Source organism: Rhincodon typus, chromosome 21, assembly GCF_021869965.1.
Source record: "Rhincodon typus isolate 14 chromosome 21, sRhiTyp1.1, whole genome shotgun sequence".
In the NCBI taxonomy this organism is placed as follows: Eukaryota; Metazoa; Chordata; class Chondrichthyes; order Orectolobiformes; family Rhincodontidae; genus Rhincodon; species Rhincodon typus.
Genome location: NC_063352.1, coordinates 50,348,908 through 50,365,707, shown reverse-complemented (window position 1 = coordinate 50,365,707; position 16,800 = coordinate 50,348,908). Strand labels below are relative to the sequence as shown.

The 16,800-nt window shown below is 42.3% G+C and overlaps 1 protein-coding gene across 1 annotated transcript in view; it reads left to right on the top strand.

The window, feature by feature from the left end:
- The first annotated feature begins 1,392 nt into the window (after positions 1 to 1,392).
- LOC109910406 (kinesin-like protein KIF19) overlaps positions 1,393 to 16,800 on the top strand; it is a 247,157-nt gene continuing 231,749 nt past the window's right edge. The window contains exon 1 of the mRNA XM_048609643.1: positions 1,393 to 1,467. The gene's annotated coding sequence lies outside the window, so the exon portion shown is untranslated. The remainder of the gene's footprint in view (positions 1,468 to 16,800) is intronic.

Below are 16,800 nucleotides of genomic sequence, written 5' to 3'. Positions count from 1 at the left end.
GACCCAGCATTGATCCCTGTGGAACACTGCTGATTGCAGTCCTTCAGTCCGAAAAACAACCCTCCACCATCACTGTGAAGGGAAAAAGAGTTAATGTTTCAGGTCCGGTGACCCAAGGAATGTTAACTCTTTTTCCCTTCACAGATGCTGCCAGACCTGCTGAGCTTTTCCAGCAACTCCTGTTTTTGTTCCTGATTTACAGCGTCCACAGTTCTTTCGGTTTTCTCCACCATCACTCTGTCTCCTGCCGTTAAGCCAATTTTGTATCCAATTGGCAAGCTCATCCTGAATCCCATGTGGTCTAACTTTACTAATTAGTCTACCATTGCGGAACCTTGTCAAAGGCTTTACCAAAGTCCAAGTAAACAATGTCTACCACTCTGCCCTTGTTAATTTTCTTGGTTACTTCCTCAAAAACCTCAGTCAAGTTTGTGAGACACAATTTCCCTCGCACAAAACCATGCTGACCTACCCTAATCACTCTTTGCCTCTCCAAATGCATATAAATCCTGTTCAGCCTCTCCCTGTGGCTCAAACCTAGGAACAGGGCTATATATAGACAGCTAACATCATTGCTCTGAGGGTGTCCATTGCCCACCAGGAGCCTACTTGTAGGCCACAAAGTGCCAGAATGGAGACCTCCTGACGCCAGTAGCAGTCTTTCCAATGCGAGAAAGGTAGTGGTCTTTAGTTTATGAGGAAAGGTTGAACAGGTTCTGGCCTATCTTAGTTCGAGTTCAGGAGAATGAGACATAAACTTATCAAAATATATAAGACCTTGAGAGCATTTGACAGGCTGTTTTCCCCAGTTGGGGAGCTAGAACTAGGGTCACAGTTTAAGGGGTCTCGCAACTAAGTCAGAAACAAGAAGAAGTGCTTTCTGTCAGAGGGTTATGGGTCTGTGAAGGTTGAAGTAGATAGATTGCTGATGAAGAAAGGAATGAATGATTGTTGAGGGTAAGCAGCAAAGTGGAATCGAGGCCATGATCAGATCAGTCAGATGGCAGGGTAGGCTTGAGGCCAAATTGTTCCAGCTCCTCTCTGTTTGACCCTGTGGCTCCATTGTGCTCTAGGCAGCCACCAGATGATCAACTTTCCTGTCATTGGCAAAATGGCATGGCATTGAGAGGCACTGGCACATCACCTTACTGGCCTCCTTACCTCCCAAACACATTCCAAGAGGCCTGAACATGAATGGTATCCTTTCTCTGTTCTCAGTTAAACCACATTTGTGTATTTGACAATGTCATTCTACAGAAAATGTCATGATTACAATGCCACCTCCTTTATGATTTTCTGGAATTACATATAGCCATTGTTTAGAGTTCTGGCCATGCAGCATGAACATGTGAACACTAATAGCTTCTTCAACTTGCATACTTGCAGGTGGCTGTTCGAATCCGCCCCATTAATGAATCAGAACTTGATGAAGGAGCCAGCAGCATAGCACACAAAGTAGATGATCAGGTAATTGGCTCTCCTGTTATGCAAGCATGGAATTTTAGCTGGCTTTATAAGGTTGATTTGTACCAGAACTGTGCTGTTCATGCCAACTTCTATACTTGTAACTTTTCATCAAATTCCATGTCTGATATCTCTACAAAGCCCCCAATCCCCCTTTCAGCTACTGTTTCCAACAACATATATAACATCCACAAGTAAAGGTTTAGTATACTTCCCCCAACTAAAAACTCAATAATAATGAACATATTTGTTGGTTAAATAAATCCATCAAAGAATGGATTACATTTGCTTTCCAAAAACAGAATGAAATTTGAGAGGGCATATTATGTATCAGTGGAAATTTAAAATAACATAAATGTAATACAAATCAGTTTCTTTCAATGCAATACTATGTGCTGTTATACTTACCATTCCAGGTTATATTTATAATATGCAATCACATTTCATGTTAAACATTCCCTGACACATTCAGCCAGAGGGATTTTACATAAGTTCCAACCACTCATCGTACCATTATCAGTAAATCTTCAGACAGCACCTCTGCAGTGTGTTCTCCAGGTTTTAGTGAATCTGACAGCACACAGCCTTAGACCCTCCGAACACTGTCAACAGCATCTTGCACTCAGAAGATCCACGTTACAGCAGACTTTGGAGTCCTGTGTCACGGAACTGCTCAGGTGAACCTCTACAAAAACTACTGCATCGCTCTCCAGACCTTCCTTACAAAGGCAAATTCCATAAGGAAATAGACAATGATGCAGCCACCTCATAGGCAATATGTGAAAGCGGCAAGAATTTTGTGTGTAGGAAGGATGTGAGGGAAGAGTCTTTCTCACCACCAGCCAAGCAATCTTTTGGTGCTTATTGGAAAGTTCTGGCGATGAGGCATTCTGCCAAATGACTTTGATAATCTGCTCAGGGAACAACCTGACAGGATCTGTTCCGTAGGGTCTCAAGGACCCTACATGCTGACCACTTCAATTCTCACATCCTATAACATCATTTTTAAAAAGAAATTCTTCTCATCTAACACCACCAAAATCTGATTATATTGAGTTCTGAAGAAGGGTCGCTGTTAATGTTAATTCTGTTTTCTCTCCACAGATGCTGCCAGATCTGCTGAGTTTTTCCAGCAATTTCTGTTTCAGATTATGTAGTTATTCATTTCTTTTCTCTTTATGGTATCTTACTCATGGAATTTTACTCTTGTGTTTGCCTGCAGTGAGTTCAAGTTATTCATGTTATTGAGATATCCTGAGGATTTTTTCATTGCTCATTCATGGGCTGTGGGTGATATTAGCTGGGCCAGCACTTATTCCCATCCCTTATTCCCATCCCAGGATGTGATGTGATATACATAACCATGATTCAGTTGAATGGCAGAGCAGGGTTGAAGAGCTAAGTGGCCTACTCCTGCTCCTATTTCTTATGTTTTTACATTTACAAGTTTCTTTGATTTAGTGAGCACCATCTTACAGATGCTCTAATTCCCACATTAGCAGAGCTTCACTATATTAAAACATTCATGTGAACATTGCAGAACTGGTAATGCCTCCCTTGCTCTGTACCACCAAATAAATTGTTGAAACCTCTCCATTGTACATAGATAAATGGCACTTTAATTAGATCCTCTAATTGTTGGGTTTGACTCAATGAAACCTGATTTATGGGCTCTGAAGAATAAAATCCATAATTCAAGTTAAGCCCAATAAAACTCAAACTTGGCTTCACGCCGAACATTACTGAAGGATGCTGCTATCCTCATTACTAAAGCACAGTGTGAGCTGCAGGACCCATCCCTGTATATTCCTGCCTTTGATTCTGTTCACTGTTTACCCTGTCTTTATTTATCTGTGTTGATAGGCCTGGTAAACAGAATCATAGAACTTTAAAATCTCCCTAGGTTTTCTCATGCTGTTGGGCAGGTTTTAAACTGACTTGGCAGGGAGATGGGGCACAGAGCAGATGTGAAGTCAGGAGCAATATTCAGTCAGATTCAGAAGGAATGCTTGGACAGTCCAGCGGGCGAAGAAGACATGGGTGTAATAAGGCATATGGGAGATCGGAAAAGCGAAGTTGTATCTATTTTAATGCAAGCAGACTGACTGGTAAAGCAGATGATCTTAAAGCATTGATCAACATGTGGGACTTACTAAGACATGGTTGAAGGAAGGACAGGACTGGCAGCTATAGAAGTTTCAGGCCTGATAGGGCTGGAGGCATAATGTGAGAGAGGTAGGGGCATTGCATTATTGATGAAGGAGACCATCACTGCAGTAATGAAGGAGGATGTTCCAGAAGGCTCTTCAAATGAGGCCATCCGGGTAGGGCATAGAAATAAAGAAGGGGTGGCTACTTTGCTGGGATTATACTGTAGGTCTCCCAACATTCAGAGGGAGATAAAGGAGCAGATATGTAGGCAAATCATAGAGAGGTGTGAGAGGAATAGGGTTATGAATCATAGAATTCCTACAGTGTGAAAAGAGGCCATTTGACCCATCGAGTCTGCATCCACCTGCCGAAGAACACCTCACCCTGCCCCAGTAACCCTGCATATCTCTGGAAAATTTAACATGGGTAATCCACCTAATCTGCATATCTTTGATACGTGGGAGGAAATGGAGCACCTGGAGAAAACCAACGCAGACACGGGGAGAACATGCAAAGTCCAAACAAACAGTCACCTAAGGCTGGAATCAAACCCGGGTCCCTGGTGCTGTGCCACCTATGCCACCCGAGCTACCATGCTACCCTTGTTATAGTGAAAGAGAATTTCAACTTTGCTAACATTACCTGGGATCGTCTCAGTGTGAAAGAATTAAACGGGATGAAATTTTTAAAGTGCATGCAGGAGAGTTTTTTGTGTCAGTACGTAGATAGTCCTACTAGTGATGGGGCAATGCTAGACCTAATTATAGGGAATGAAGCCGGTCAATTGGTTGAAGTGTCGCAGGTGAGCATTTTGGGAACAGTGAAAATAACTCTGTAACTGGGGGAAGGCCAATTCGATATCATTAGACAGGATATGGCCAACAGAGACTGGAAGCAGCGAGTTGCACATAAGTCTACATTTGGAAAATGGGAGTCTTTTAAGAGTAATATAGTAAGAGTTCAGGGCTAGTGTGTTCCTCTAAGAGTAAAGGGTAAGGGAGCTACTCCAGGGAGCCCTGGATGTCAAGGGATATTGAGAGTTTGTTAAAGAGAAAGAAAGATCCATATTTTAGGTCCAAAACAAGGAAGATTTTTCAGGTGCATAGAGAGTGTATGGGAGTCCTTGAAAAAAGAAATTAGAAGGGCAAAGAACAGCAAAGAAATATGTTTGGCTGATAGGATTAAAGAAAACCTCAAAACATTTTAAAAGTATATTAAGAGCAAGAAGATTATCATAGAAACTGTGGGATCTATTAGAGACCAAAGGGGCAATCTGTGTGTGGAGGCAGAGGACGTGGGTGAGATCTTAAGTGAATATTTCTCATCTGTATTCACAAAGGAGAAAGATATTGTGGCTGGAGATTTCAGTTGGGATGGTGAGGTTCTAGAGAATGTTAAAATTAATAATAAAGGAGGTATTAAATGTTTAAACAGGCATAAAGGTGCATAAATTCTCAAGACCTGATGCGATGTATCCCACGTTGCAATGAGAAGCAAGGGAGAAGATTGCTAGGGCCCTGGCGGAGATACTTAATACTTTACTGACCACAGGTGATGTTCCAGATGATTGGAGGATAGCTAATGTGGTTCCTTTGTTGAAGAAGGACAGCAGGGATAGGGCAGGTCATTGTAGATTGTCTGATGTTAGTGGTCAGTAAATTATTGGAAAAAAGTTCTGAGGTGCAGGCATAATGAACACTTGGAAAAGCAGGGATTGATCAGGGATTGTTGGCATAGATTTGTTGGAGGGAGATCCTGTCTGACTAATTTAATTCATTTTTTTTTTAAAGTAACTAAATATCTGGATGAGGGACGTGCAGTTGATGTGGTTTACATGGACTTCACTAAGGCCTTTGACAAGGTCCCACATGGAGGATGGGTCCAAAAGGCAAGAGCCCAGAGGATCCAAAGCAAGTTGACAAACTGGATCCAAAATTGATTTGGAAATAGGAGGCAAAGGGCAATTGTAGAGGGTTGTCTTCATGATTTGAAGCCTGTGACCAATAGTGTACCACAGGGATTGGTGATGGGATCCTTGCTGTTTTTATTTTTATATAAATGTCTTCAATATGAATGTAGAAGGTATAATTAGTAAGTTTGCAGTTTACACAAAAACTGGTGTTGATGTTGGTATTAAGAAGGATGATCTCAGCCTACAATGGAGCCACAGGGACAAACAGAGAGGAGCTGGAACAATTTGGCCTCGAGCCTACCCTGCCATCTGACTGATCTGATCATGGCCTCGATTCCACTTTGCTGCCTACCCTCAATAACCTTTCATTTCTTTCTTCGTCAGCAATCTATCTACTTCAACCATCACAGATCCACAACCCTCTGACAGAAAGCACTTCTCCTTGTTTCTGAGGAGGTTGTGAGTAAGATAAGGGCCCATGGTGTTAGAGGCAAGGTGCTAGCATGGATAGAAGATTGGCTGTCTGGCAGAAAGCAGAGGTTGGGGATAAAGGGGTCTTTCTCAGGATGGCAGCCAGTGTCAAGTGGTGTTCTGCAAGGGTCAGTGCTGGGACCACAACTTTTCACTTTGTACATTAAATGATCTAGATGAAGGAACTGTGGGCATTCTGGCTAAGTTTGCAGATGATACAAAGATAGGTGGAGGGACAGGTAGTATTGAGGAGGTGGGGAGGCTGCAGAAGGATTTGGACAGGTTAGGAGAGTGGGCAAAGAAGTGGCAGATGGAGTACAACGTGGGAAAGTGTGAGGCTTTGGTAAGAAAAATAAAAGCATGGACTATTTTCTAAATGGGGAGAAAATTCAGAAGTCTGAAGTGCAAAGAGACTTGGGAGTTCTAGTTAAGGATTCTCTCAAGGTAAACTTGCAGGTTGAATCAGTAGTCAGGGAGACAAATGCAATGTTGGCATTTACTTTGAGAGGGCTTGAATATAAAAGGATGCTTTATAAGGCTCTGGCCAGGCCACATTTGGAGTATTGCATGCAGTTTTGGGCCCCATATCTCAGAAAGGATGTACTGGCCCTGGAGCGGGTTCAGAGGAGGTTCACAAGAATGGTCCCAGGAATGGAAAGCATAACATATGAGGAACGTTTGAGGACTCTGGGACTATACTCATTGGAGTTTAGAATTATGAGGGGTGATCTAATTGAAACTTACAGAATACTAAATGGCCTGGACAAAGTGGATGTTGGGAAGATGCTTCCATTGGTAGGAAAGTCTAGGACCCGAGAGCACAGCCTTAGAGTAAAGGGAAGACCTTTAAGAATAGAAATAAGGAGAAACTTCTTCAGCCAGAGAGTGGTGAATCTATGGAATTCACTGCTACAGAAGGCTGTGGAGGCCAGGTCATTGAGTACATTTAAGACTGAGATAGATAGGTTCTTGATTATCAAGGGGATCAAGGGTTATGGGGACAAAGCAGGAGAATGGGGCTGTGGAACTTATCAGCCATGATTGAATGGTGGAGCAGACTCAATGGGCCAAATGGCCTAATTTCTGCTCCTATGTCTTATGGTCTTATGGTCTTATGGTCTTACAAGCCCATAGATCCCTGAAGGTGTCAGCACAGGTAATCGGCAATGAATTAGGCGTACAGGATATTTGCCTTCATTAACTGGAGTTCAAAATATAAGGGAAAAGAATACTAATACAGTAAATGGTAAGGTCCTGAGGAGTGTTTTGGAACAGGGGACCTAGGAGTACAAGTACAGGGTTCATTGAAAGAGGCATGACAGGTAGATAGGGCAGTGAAGAAGGCATTTAGCATGCTGGCCTTCGTCGGTCGAGGCATTGAGTATAGGGGTTGGGATGTTATGTTACAGTTGTATAAGTCCATTGGTGAGGCTGCACTTGGAGTATTGTGTACAGTTTTGGTCACCCTGTTATAGAAAATACATAGTTAAACTGGAAAGTGTGCAAAGAAGATTTACGAGGATGTTGCCAGGACTAGTACGCCTGAGTTATAGGGAGGGGTTGGCCAGGATAGGACTTTATTCATTGGAATGTAGGAGAATGAGGGGTGACCTTATTGAGGTGTATAAAATCATGAGGCGCATAGATAGGATGAATGCATATAGTCTTTTCCCCAGGGATGGGGAATTGAAAACTAGAGGGCATAGGTTTAAGGTGAGAAGAGAAAAATTTAAGAAGGACCTGAGGGGAAACTTCTTCACACAGAGAGTGGTATGTATAAGGAATGGGCAGTCAAAGAAAGTGGTTGAGGCAGGTACAATAGCAACATTTAAAAACATTTGGAAAGATTGGGTGGATTGGCCTTGGGAAATGCAGGGTTACTGGGATAGAATTAGGGGATGGATCTGGGTGGGGATGCTTTTCAGAGGGTCAGGGTAGACTTGATGGGCCAAATGGGATGGATGGGAAGCGTTTAGAGGGATATGGACCAAATGCGGGCAATTGGAGCTAGCTGAGTGGGCACCATGGTCAGCATGGACCAAGTTTGGGCCAAAAGGCCTGTTTCCATGCTGTATTACTTTATGACTCTAAGGCTTGTTGCAATTTTATAAAACATTGGTTAGACTACAAATGGAATACTATGTGCAGTTGTGGTCACCACACTATTGGAAGGACACGATTGTATTGCAAGGGTGCAAAGGAGATTCAACAGGATTTTGCTTGGGATGGAAAGTCAAAGTTATGATGAGAGACTGAATAGGCTGGGTTTGGTTTCACTGGAGCACAGGAGGCTGAGGGGGATCTGTTTGAAGTATTAGAGGAGATCTGAGGAAACAGTTTTCATCCAGACAGTGCTAGAAAAATGAAACATGCTACTTGTGAAGGTGGTGAAGACAGGTACACTTGCAACATTTGAGAAGCATCTGATAAACACTTACAATACTAGGGCATAGTAGGATATGGAGCCAGTGCAGTTATCATAGAATAACTGCGGAAACAGGCCATTTGGCCCATCAAGTCTACCCTGACCGTCTGAAGAGCATTCCCACCCAGATCCATCCCCTAATCCTATCCCAGTAACCCTGCATTTCCCATGGCCAATCCACCCAACCTACACATCTTTAGTTCTGAGGAAGGGTCACCGGACCCGAAACGTTAACTCTGTTTTCTCCTTCACAGATGCTGCCAGACCTGCTGAGCTTTTCCAGCAACTTTGTTTTTGTTCCTACACATCTTTAGACTGTGGGAGAAAACCTACGCAGATACAGGAAAAACGTGCAAACTCCACACAGGCAGTCACCCGAGGGTGGAGTTGAACCTGGGTCTCTGGTGTTATGAGGCACCCAGGTAAATGGGATTAGTGTAGTTTGGCATTTGAAACAAAACAGAAATTGCTAGAGAAACTTAGCAGGTTTAGCAGCACCTGTAGAAAGAAAGCAGAATTAATGTTTCGGGCCCGGTGACCCTTCTACAGAAATGTTAGTAGCTGGGAGCTGAAACCGATGTGGGGATGGGAGGGAGAAAGATAGAGGTAAGCGAATAGGTGGAGATGGAGCCCAGAAAGAGAGCTAAGAAAGGATTAGGTAAACAAGCAGATTATGGATAATAGACCAAGACAGAAGAAAAATTGAGTAAGTAATAACGAAGAGCAAAGAGTGATAAAATGGGTTAGCTGTGCTGAAATCAGCCATACAATGTGATAATGGGCCTAGGAGTAGATGGGAATAGGTGACTGTGCTTAAGGCAACCCATGTCATAACAGGTCCAGGTTGGGTGTTGGTGTGGGTGCAGGTAAAAAACATGAAAGGATGGAATGAGGCTGTCAAGTTACTCAACTCAATGTTGAGTCCTAAGGGCTGCAGGGTCCCCAAGTGGGAAAGGAGGTTCTTTTCTTCCAGCTTGCACTGAGCTTCACTGGAGCAAGGCTGAGACAGAGATGTTGGCCAGGAAATAAGGTGGTATGTTGAAGTGGCAAGCAACTGGAAGCTTTGTTACGAACAGAACAGTTCTGCAAAGCAATCTTCCTTTCTCCAATGTAGAAGAGACCACGTTGCGAGCAGCGAATACTGTTGACTAGATTGAGTGGAGTACAGGTAAATCGCTGCTTCACCTGGAGCATGTGTCTGGGGCCTTGGATATTGAGGAGGACAGCAGTAAATGGACAGGTATTACACCTTCTGGGGTTGCATGGGAAGATGCTGTGTGAGTTTGGGGAAAAGTTGGGAGTGAAGGAGGAGTGGTCCACAGTGTCCTGCAGGGAACGGTCCCTATGCAGTTTGACAAAGAAGGGGAGGGGAATATGTGTCTGGTAGTGGCATCTCACAGAAGGTGGTGGAAATAGCAGTTAATGATCCTCTGGATGTGGATGCTGGTAGGATGGTAGATGAGGACAAGGGGAACCTTATCACTCTTGTGAGAGGGAAGAAAGGGTGAAGGCAGAAGTGTGGGAGATGGGTTGGATCCGGCTGAGGGCCCTGTCAACCACAGTGCTGGGGAATCCTTGGTTGAGGAAGAAGATGGACATTTCAGAGGCCCCTTTGTAGAAGCTGGCATAATCAGAACAGATGCAATGCGGACAGAGAAACTGGGAGAATGGAATAGAGTCTTTACAGGAAGCAGAGCATGAGAACGTACAGTCATAGTAACTGTGAAAGTCGGTGGGTTTGTAGTGGATATTGTTAGACAACCTATCCCCAGAAATGGAAACAGAGATGTCGAAGAAGGGAAGGGATGAGTCACAGGTGAAGGTGAGAGTGGAGTGGAAATCGGAAGCGAAATAAATAAATGTTTCCAATTCCAGATGAGAGAAGGAAGCAGCACTGATGATGACATTGATATACCAGAGAAAGAGTTGTGGGTGGGGCCAGAGCAGAACTGGACCACGGAATGTTCCACAAAGACACAGGCATAACTGGGGCCCATGTGGATACCTGTGGCCACATCTTTGACATGAAGGAAGTGAGAGCATCCGCAGATCTTTTATTTTTATTATAGTGTGGTGTTTGTTGGTTGTCATGGGAATGGTAGGCCAAAGAGCCTGTTTCAATGCTGTATGACTCCATGACTATACTGATAGGTGTTCTAGCCACACAGTGCACACTCCAGGAGGGATTGGATGAATCCCTCTCAATGATTGGAGTCTTTGTGATGATGTCTTCATGCCTGGAAAGAGTGGCCAACTGCAGAAAACATCAAGTGCAGCAAACTAATGTTCTTTAGGGAAGGAAATCCACCATCCTTACCAACTCTGGCCTACATGTGATTCTAGACCCACAGCAATGTGGGTGATTCATAAATGCCGTCTGAAATGGCCCTAACAAACCACTCAGTTCAGGAACATTTTAGGGTGGGGAAAAGATGCTGGCCTTGTTAATGACACACATAAGTCCTATGCAGGAACAAACAGAAAATTAAATGAGATTATTCTATACCAAATGCTTGCACACTATGACTGTCACCTTAAATATTGTAAATGACATCCTAGCCTCGGCTATTGATCCATTGATCTGGAACAAAATAACTCCCAGCTCATTGCAAGAAGGCCAGTGTGACTGGACGAGGAGAGGGATCATAGCGAGTGAGGGACCAAAGGGAGCCAGTTCATCCTTCCTTACCTAGGAACTTAACCAACTTGCAGTATCCCAAATAGAACCGTAACAAATTGGGGAAGCTCACCTGAGGATTGGTTGTAACAACACAGGGGGTCCCCAATTTCCAAAAGTCCAACTTGCGAATGTTCATACGTACAAACACAATCCCATACAGCGGTGTCATTTTAAAGACACAACATGTGAGCATATCCTGTACTAACATGTGGCTTCTTTACATTGTCTTGCATCATGTTCTGACTGATGTACAAATTGACTCGCAAACAGAACCTGTTCACAACCCAGGATGTGCCATGTTACACGATAGTGACTTGCATTTTTCATAAAAATGGGAGCATTGAATGTTCAGAGATAACAAGGTGTAGAGCTGGATGAACACAGCAGGCCAAGCAGCATCATAGGAGCAGGAAGGCTGACGTTTCGGGCCTAGACCCTTCATCAGAAACCTGCTCCTATGATGCTGGTTGGCCTGCTGTGTTCATCCAGGTCTACACCTTGTTATCTCAGATTTTCCAGCATCTGCAGTTCCTACTAGCATTGAATGTTCAGTTAGTTAAATTAGCCACATTAGAAATTGGTGTAGAGATATTAATATATAATCTCGCAGAAGTATGAGTATAATTTAAATAAGCATCAATTGTTCCTCTCATAAAGCTTTCTCATGCTTTGCCATCAACTTTTAATAAAAAGGGAAAATGCTGGAGAAACTCAGCAGAAGAGAAACAGTTAACGTTTTGAGTCTGATTTGATGCTTCTTAGGAATTGTCTTTGAATTCAAAACTTTCTTTCTTCATAAATGCTGCTAGACCTGCTGAGTTTCTCCAGTTTTTCTGAGAATGCATCTGCAGCATTTTGTTTTTGTTTGAGCTATCCTTTGTCCTTGTCAAAGGGATGCAGTTACTGCAACTTCAACTTTATTATTGCTACAGCCACTAACCTTGGGTACGTGCTTGAGGAATGATTTGCTCCTGGCTTAAACAAGATCTACAAAGTGCTATTTGCAATATGTCATAATAGCATGACTCTGAACTATTTCCTTCAGTCACTAGCTGCTGGTGGGAGGATTGTAAGGGTTTTCACTGCAATTACACTTGCAGTGAGAGGTCAATGTTATCAGAGAATGTGAACAGGCTAGACGGCATTAGGGCCTCGTTTAAAAGCTGCAGTGAAGCTGACGAGGAACAGTAATGGGGCAGTTGCTAATTTTCCTCCTTTTGACCTGGTGGATTGTGAGATCCACCCTGCAGTACTTGCAGCTGATCAGCTGTTATAATGAGAACTCCCGAACAAAGGGACTGGACAAATCAAATAAAACAAGGAACTGCAGATACTGCAGATCAGAAACAAACAAAAACAGAAATTGCTGGAGAAACTCAGCAGGTCTAGCAGCACCTGCGGAGTGAGAGGAGAGTTAATATTTCAAGTCCAGTGATAGTTCTGAAGAAAGTTAAACCTCTGTAAACCTGGCACTACAATGACTGACAGTTGTAAGTATCAGCAACTTAGACAATGCAATTTATTTGTCTGAGCCATTTTCCCCCCTCTCTAATTTCTCTCCTAATTTGGCTGTAGATAGTAGCTTCTGGCAACACATCCAAGAAGGCATTTTTCATGTGTCCACCCTGTTAATTCATCCCAGAGAGATTCTGTATCCATGAGCATATTCACTGAGGTATATAAATGTATACCTATATATATATGCCTGTCTTGCAACATTTCCTGGTTAGTACACAGTAGTATGAGCTAAACTTAAACTTTCCCTCTTGTTCTGTACTTGTTGTCTAATACCTCCTCTTAGCCCAGCATAATCCGAAGAGCAGAACCTGGGCTAATTATATCTCGTGCCATTCCACGTCAGGTAGTTCTGGTTTGGACAGTCTCATTAGGAAAAGGACACTGCAGGGGCATCATCCACGAATAGAACTGCAATGTTACGACAGAACATCCATTGTTTAATGTCAGTAAAATCAGCTCAGAACCGAGAAAGGGTCTATGAAGAAACTACATCATTAGTGAAATGGTATATCCTGGTCAATCAGTAATCTGAGAGACACAGTATGGGGTTAGAGCACTTTGCTGTCATTCCAAATTAGTGTTGATTCTGTTTTCGGTCTAGTTCTGAATCCTGGCCAGAATCATGGGTATTTGGAATGAATTGTGAGCTCTCATCTCATTTGAGAGTTTATACTCAGACAAAGCTGCCATTGAATCTCATATTACAACCACAAACCTTTTCTTAAACTCCTGTCCCCCCTCATCTGGTCCCTCCTCAGTCCGTAACCAAAGGAATGTCTCAGTATATATAATAATGGTTTGGGACTCACAACGTCTCAGACCCATTAACATTTTACAAACATATCTGTGAGGCTATAGATCAAAAAGGAATCTTTGGCTGAACATAGTAATACTTACTTAATCATTTTTTTAATGAAAATGAATGATACAAGCACTTAAGATGTTAAAATATTTGGCAGCAGTTGTAGTGTAAGGATTGTTAATGCCTGACTGGAAACTAGCAGCCTTGTCAGTGCTACGTGACTTATTTGATAGCATTCCTGTTGACGAGAATAACAGGCCAGAGGTGTGTCACACTTAAGCAGATGGATCAGTCATTGACTTGCATTGGTACAAGTCATAGAACAAGTCTGCAAAAGCTATGATTTTCTAACCATTAAAACTAAGGGATGAAAAATCGCAAGCTACAGCCCCAGATATGAACTAGGCTTGACAATGCAAAGCTGTGTTAAACTGGCTAGAAGTGTTGTTCTTCAGATGAAATGTTGGGCAGAACTTCTCTCTGCCTTTTCTAATAGTTTCAATGGGTGTCAAAAAAATCTCACCACACTCCTCAAAAAAATTGGAAAACCTTTTCAATTTAGTATTCCTTGCTGATTGGTTATTTGCAAACAATTTTTTCTCCCCGCTGTGAATGACAGTGTTATATTGCACACAGCAGTCCTCTCAGCTTTATATAGAAGCATAGAATCTAGTAACAGGAGTAGGGCATTCGGTCATTCAAGCCAGTTCTACTATTCCATATGGTCATGGTTGATCCTCCAAATCAACATCATATTTCTGCTTTCTCCCCATTCTCCTTGTTGAATTTAATATCCAAAAATTTAATATCTCTTTCCTGAATATATTCAATGACTTGGCCTCCACAGCCTTCTGTGGTAGAAAATTCCCAAGTTCACTACCTTTGAATGAAGAAATATTTCCTCATCTTGGTCCTAAATGGTCAATCCTGAAACTGTGTCCTCTGGTTCCAGACTTTCCAACCAGGGGAAACACCCTCCCTGCATCTAATCTGTACAGCCCGGTTAAAATTTTATACGTTTCAATCAGATTCCCCCTCATTCATCTGAACTGTAGTGAATACAGACAGAGCCAGTTGAACTGATCTCTCCTCATTGGACAGTCTTGCCATCCCATTCCCTCTACGACAAGTGCATATCCTCTCTTAGGTAGGGAGATCAAAACTGCACACAACAATCTAGGTGTGGTCTTACCAGAGCCCTGTATAACTGCAGTAAGACTTCCCTACTTCATACAATTTGCCTTCCAAATTGCTTGCTGCACCTGCCTGTCTACTTTCATCGACTGACATACAAGAACACCCAGCTTTCTTTATAAATCCACATTCTCCAACATATCACCATATAATTAACACTCTTCTGTTTGTCACACCAAAGTGTATAACTTAACATCTAGCCACATTTTACTGCATCTGTCATGTGTTTGCCTACTTACTCAACTTGTCTAAATCACCTTGAAACCTCCTTGCAAATCACTGTTCCACCCAGTTTTGTGTCATCAGCAAACTTGGAAATATTGTATTTGGGTCCCTCACCAGATCACTTATATATTTTGTGAATAGCATGGGCTCAAACACTAATCCTTTAGGTACCTCACTAGTCATTGCTTACAACCTGGAGAAAGCCTCATTTATTCCCATTCTTTCAATGCTTGGGCCACAGCCCCAGCACAAAACTGGTTGGGATTTTGTGTTTAGTTTTTCACTCTGGGTTATAGAGGTGCTGGACTGCACACTCACTTCGTCTGTGTTGGTTCATTAGTTTGGATTATGAGATGACCATTAGAATGGGCATCAAATGCAGCCTTACCAATGATGCCTGAAGTGATTGAAGTGTCCCGATCCGAAACGTCAACTTTCTTGTTCCTCTAATGCTGCCTGGCCTGCTGTGTTCCTCCAGCTCCACACTGTGTCATGCCTGAAATGATTGTAGTTTTGTAAGCTAAATATTTGGCAAGTTGCCAAGCGTCACTAGTAGAATGTATAAGATCCTAACAATTGGGTGCATAAGCTGGTCATTCGGCCCTTTAAACATGCTCCACTCTTCAATAAGATCACATCTCTTTTCTGTTTACCCTCACCCATTGCATTAGCCCCTGACTGCCTTGTAAAAATTTGTAGAAAGAAAAAATAAAATGTACAAACTTTTTCAGCTCTGGATTCTTGTGCTAAATATAAACTTTTAATGATACAATCAGAATAATCAATTGTTTAAACTATATTAGAAACAGTAATAGTCACAAATATAAAACCTGTTCCTTGACCGGCAAGTATTAATTACTCTAATATTCTTGGTCTTGAGTTGCTAATGATTGTTTACAGAGTCAGCTGAGGTAAGGATGAACTTTATTTAAGCAACATCTCGCTGTAACTTCACCTTGCCAAAAAGCTGGAAGAGAGAGCAAGTGTCTTACTAGTATATTACACAGTCAGACCTAACCCTTTATACTAATCGAGAACTATATATATCACTTACACAGAGTTATTTGGAACATAACTTTTAAGAGCAGATTCAAATAATAATAAGCTTTTGCTCCACAATAAAAACATAGTTCTTACTTTTCTTGACCTATATTTTCTGGCTTCTGTCATGTCAACATTATCCAACTGGAAAAGGCTGGGAAACCTATTGGGAGAAAGGAAAGGAAATGTTAACTAGTTGTGTGGGACTCGAGTCACAATTTGCAGACCTTGACCAAGTAGGACCCAAACTGCTAGTGATGAGAGTGATTTCATTGAACTAAACTAACAGAAATTTGTGAAATGTCTATAGCCATTGGTTCTTTTTTGCCTTTCCAGGATGAGTGGGTAGGTAGGGCTGTTATAAAGATTGGAATCAGCTGAAGGATAGGCTGAGTGTCGATTGGTTTGATGTTGTTATCTTGTCCAGAGTATGTGCATGTTACAATGCAAAATCAGCCATTGTGTGCAAAATGCTTTGGGGCACTTCTGGGGAGATATGATAAGAGCCAATGTAATTGCAAGTATTTATCTACTGCACAGCACTTTTATCAGGACTTAATGCGTTTAAAGCAGAGGTCACCCTTGGGACATTTGACAGTCACAGTGTTGTACAATTTAGGCACTGCATTAAAAGAGGCAGAGCAGGCAAACCATCACTTCACTAATCTGTGCCAATTGGTTGAGTGCAAATTGGGAAAGTGTGTGAGAGTTGGAATTATTTAGATTTAAGTATGGTGATAAGAACAAACTTTTTAAAAAGCAATAAAGTATGTTTGGGGCTGATGTGTTATAATTCACTCAAAGAGTCTGCATTGCCATGCCAGCATACACTTGTACCCGGAGATAGCAAGAACTGCAGATGCTGGAGTCAGAGATAGCACAGTGTGGAACTAGAAGAGCACAGCAGGCCAGGCAGC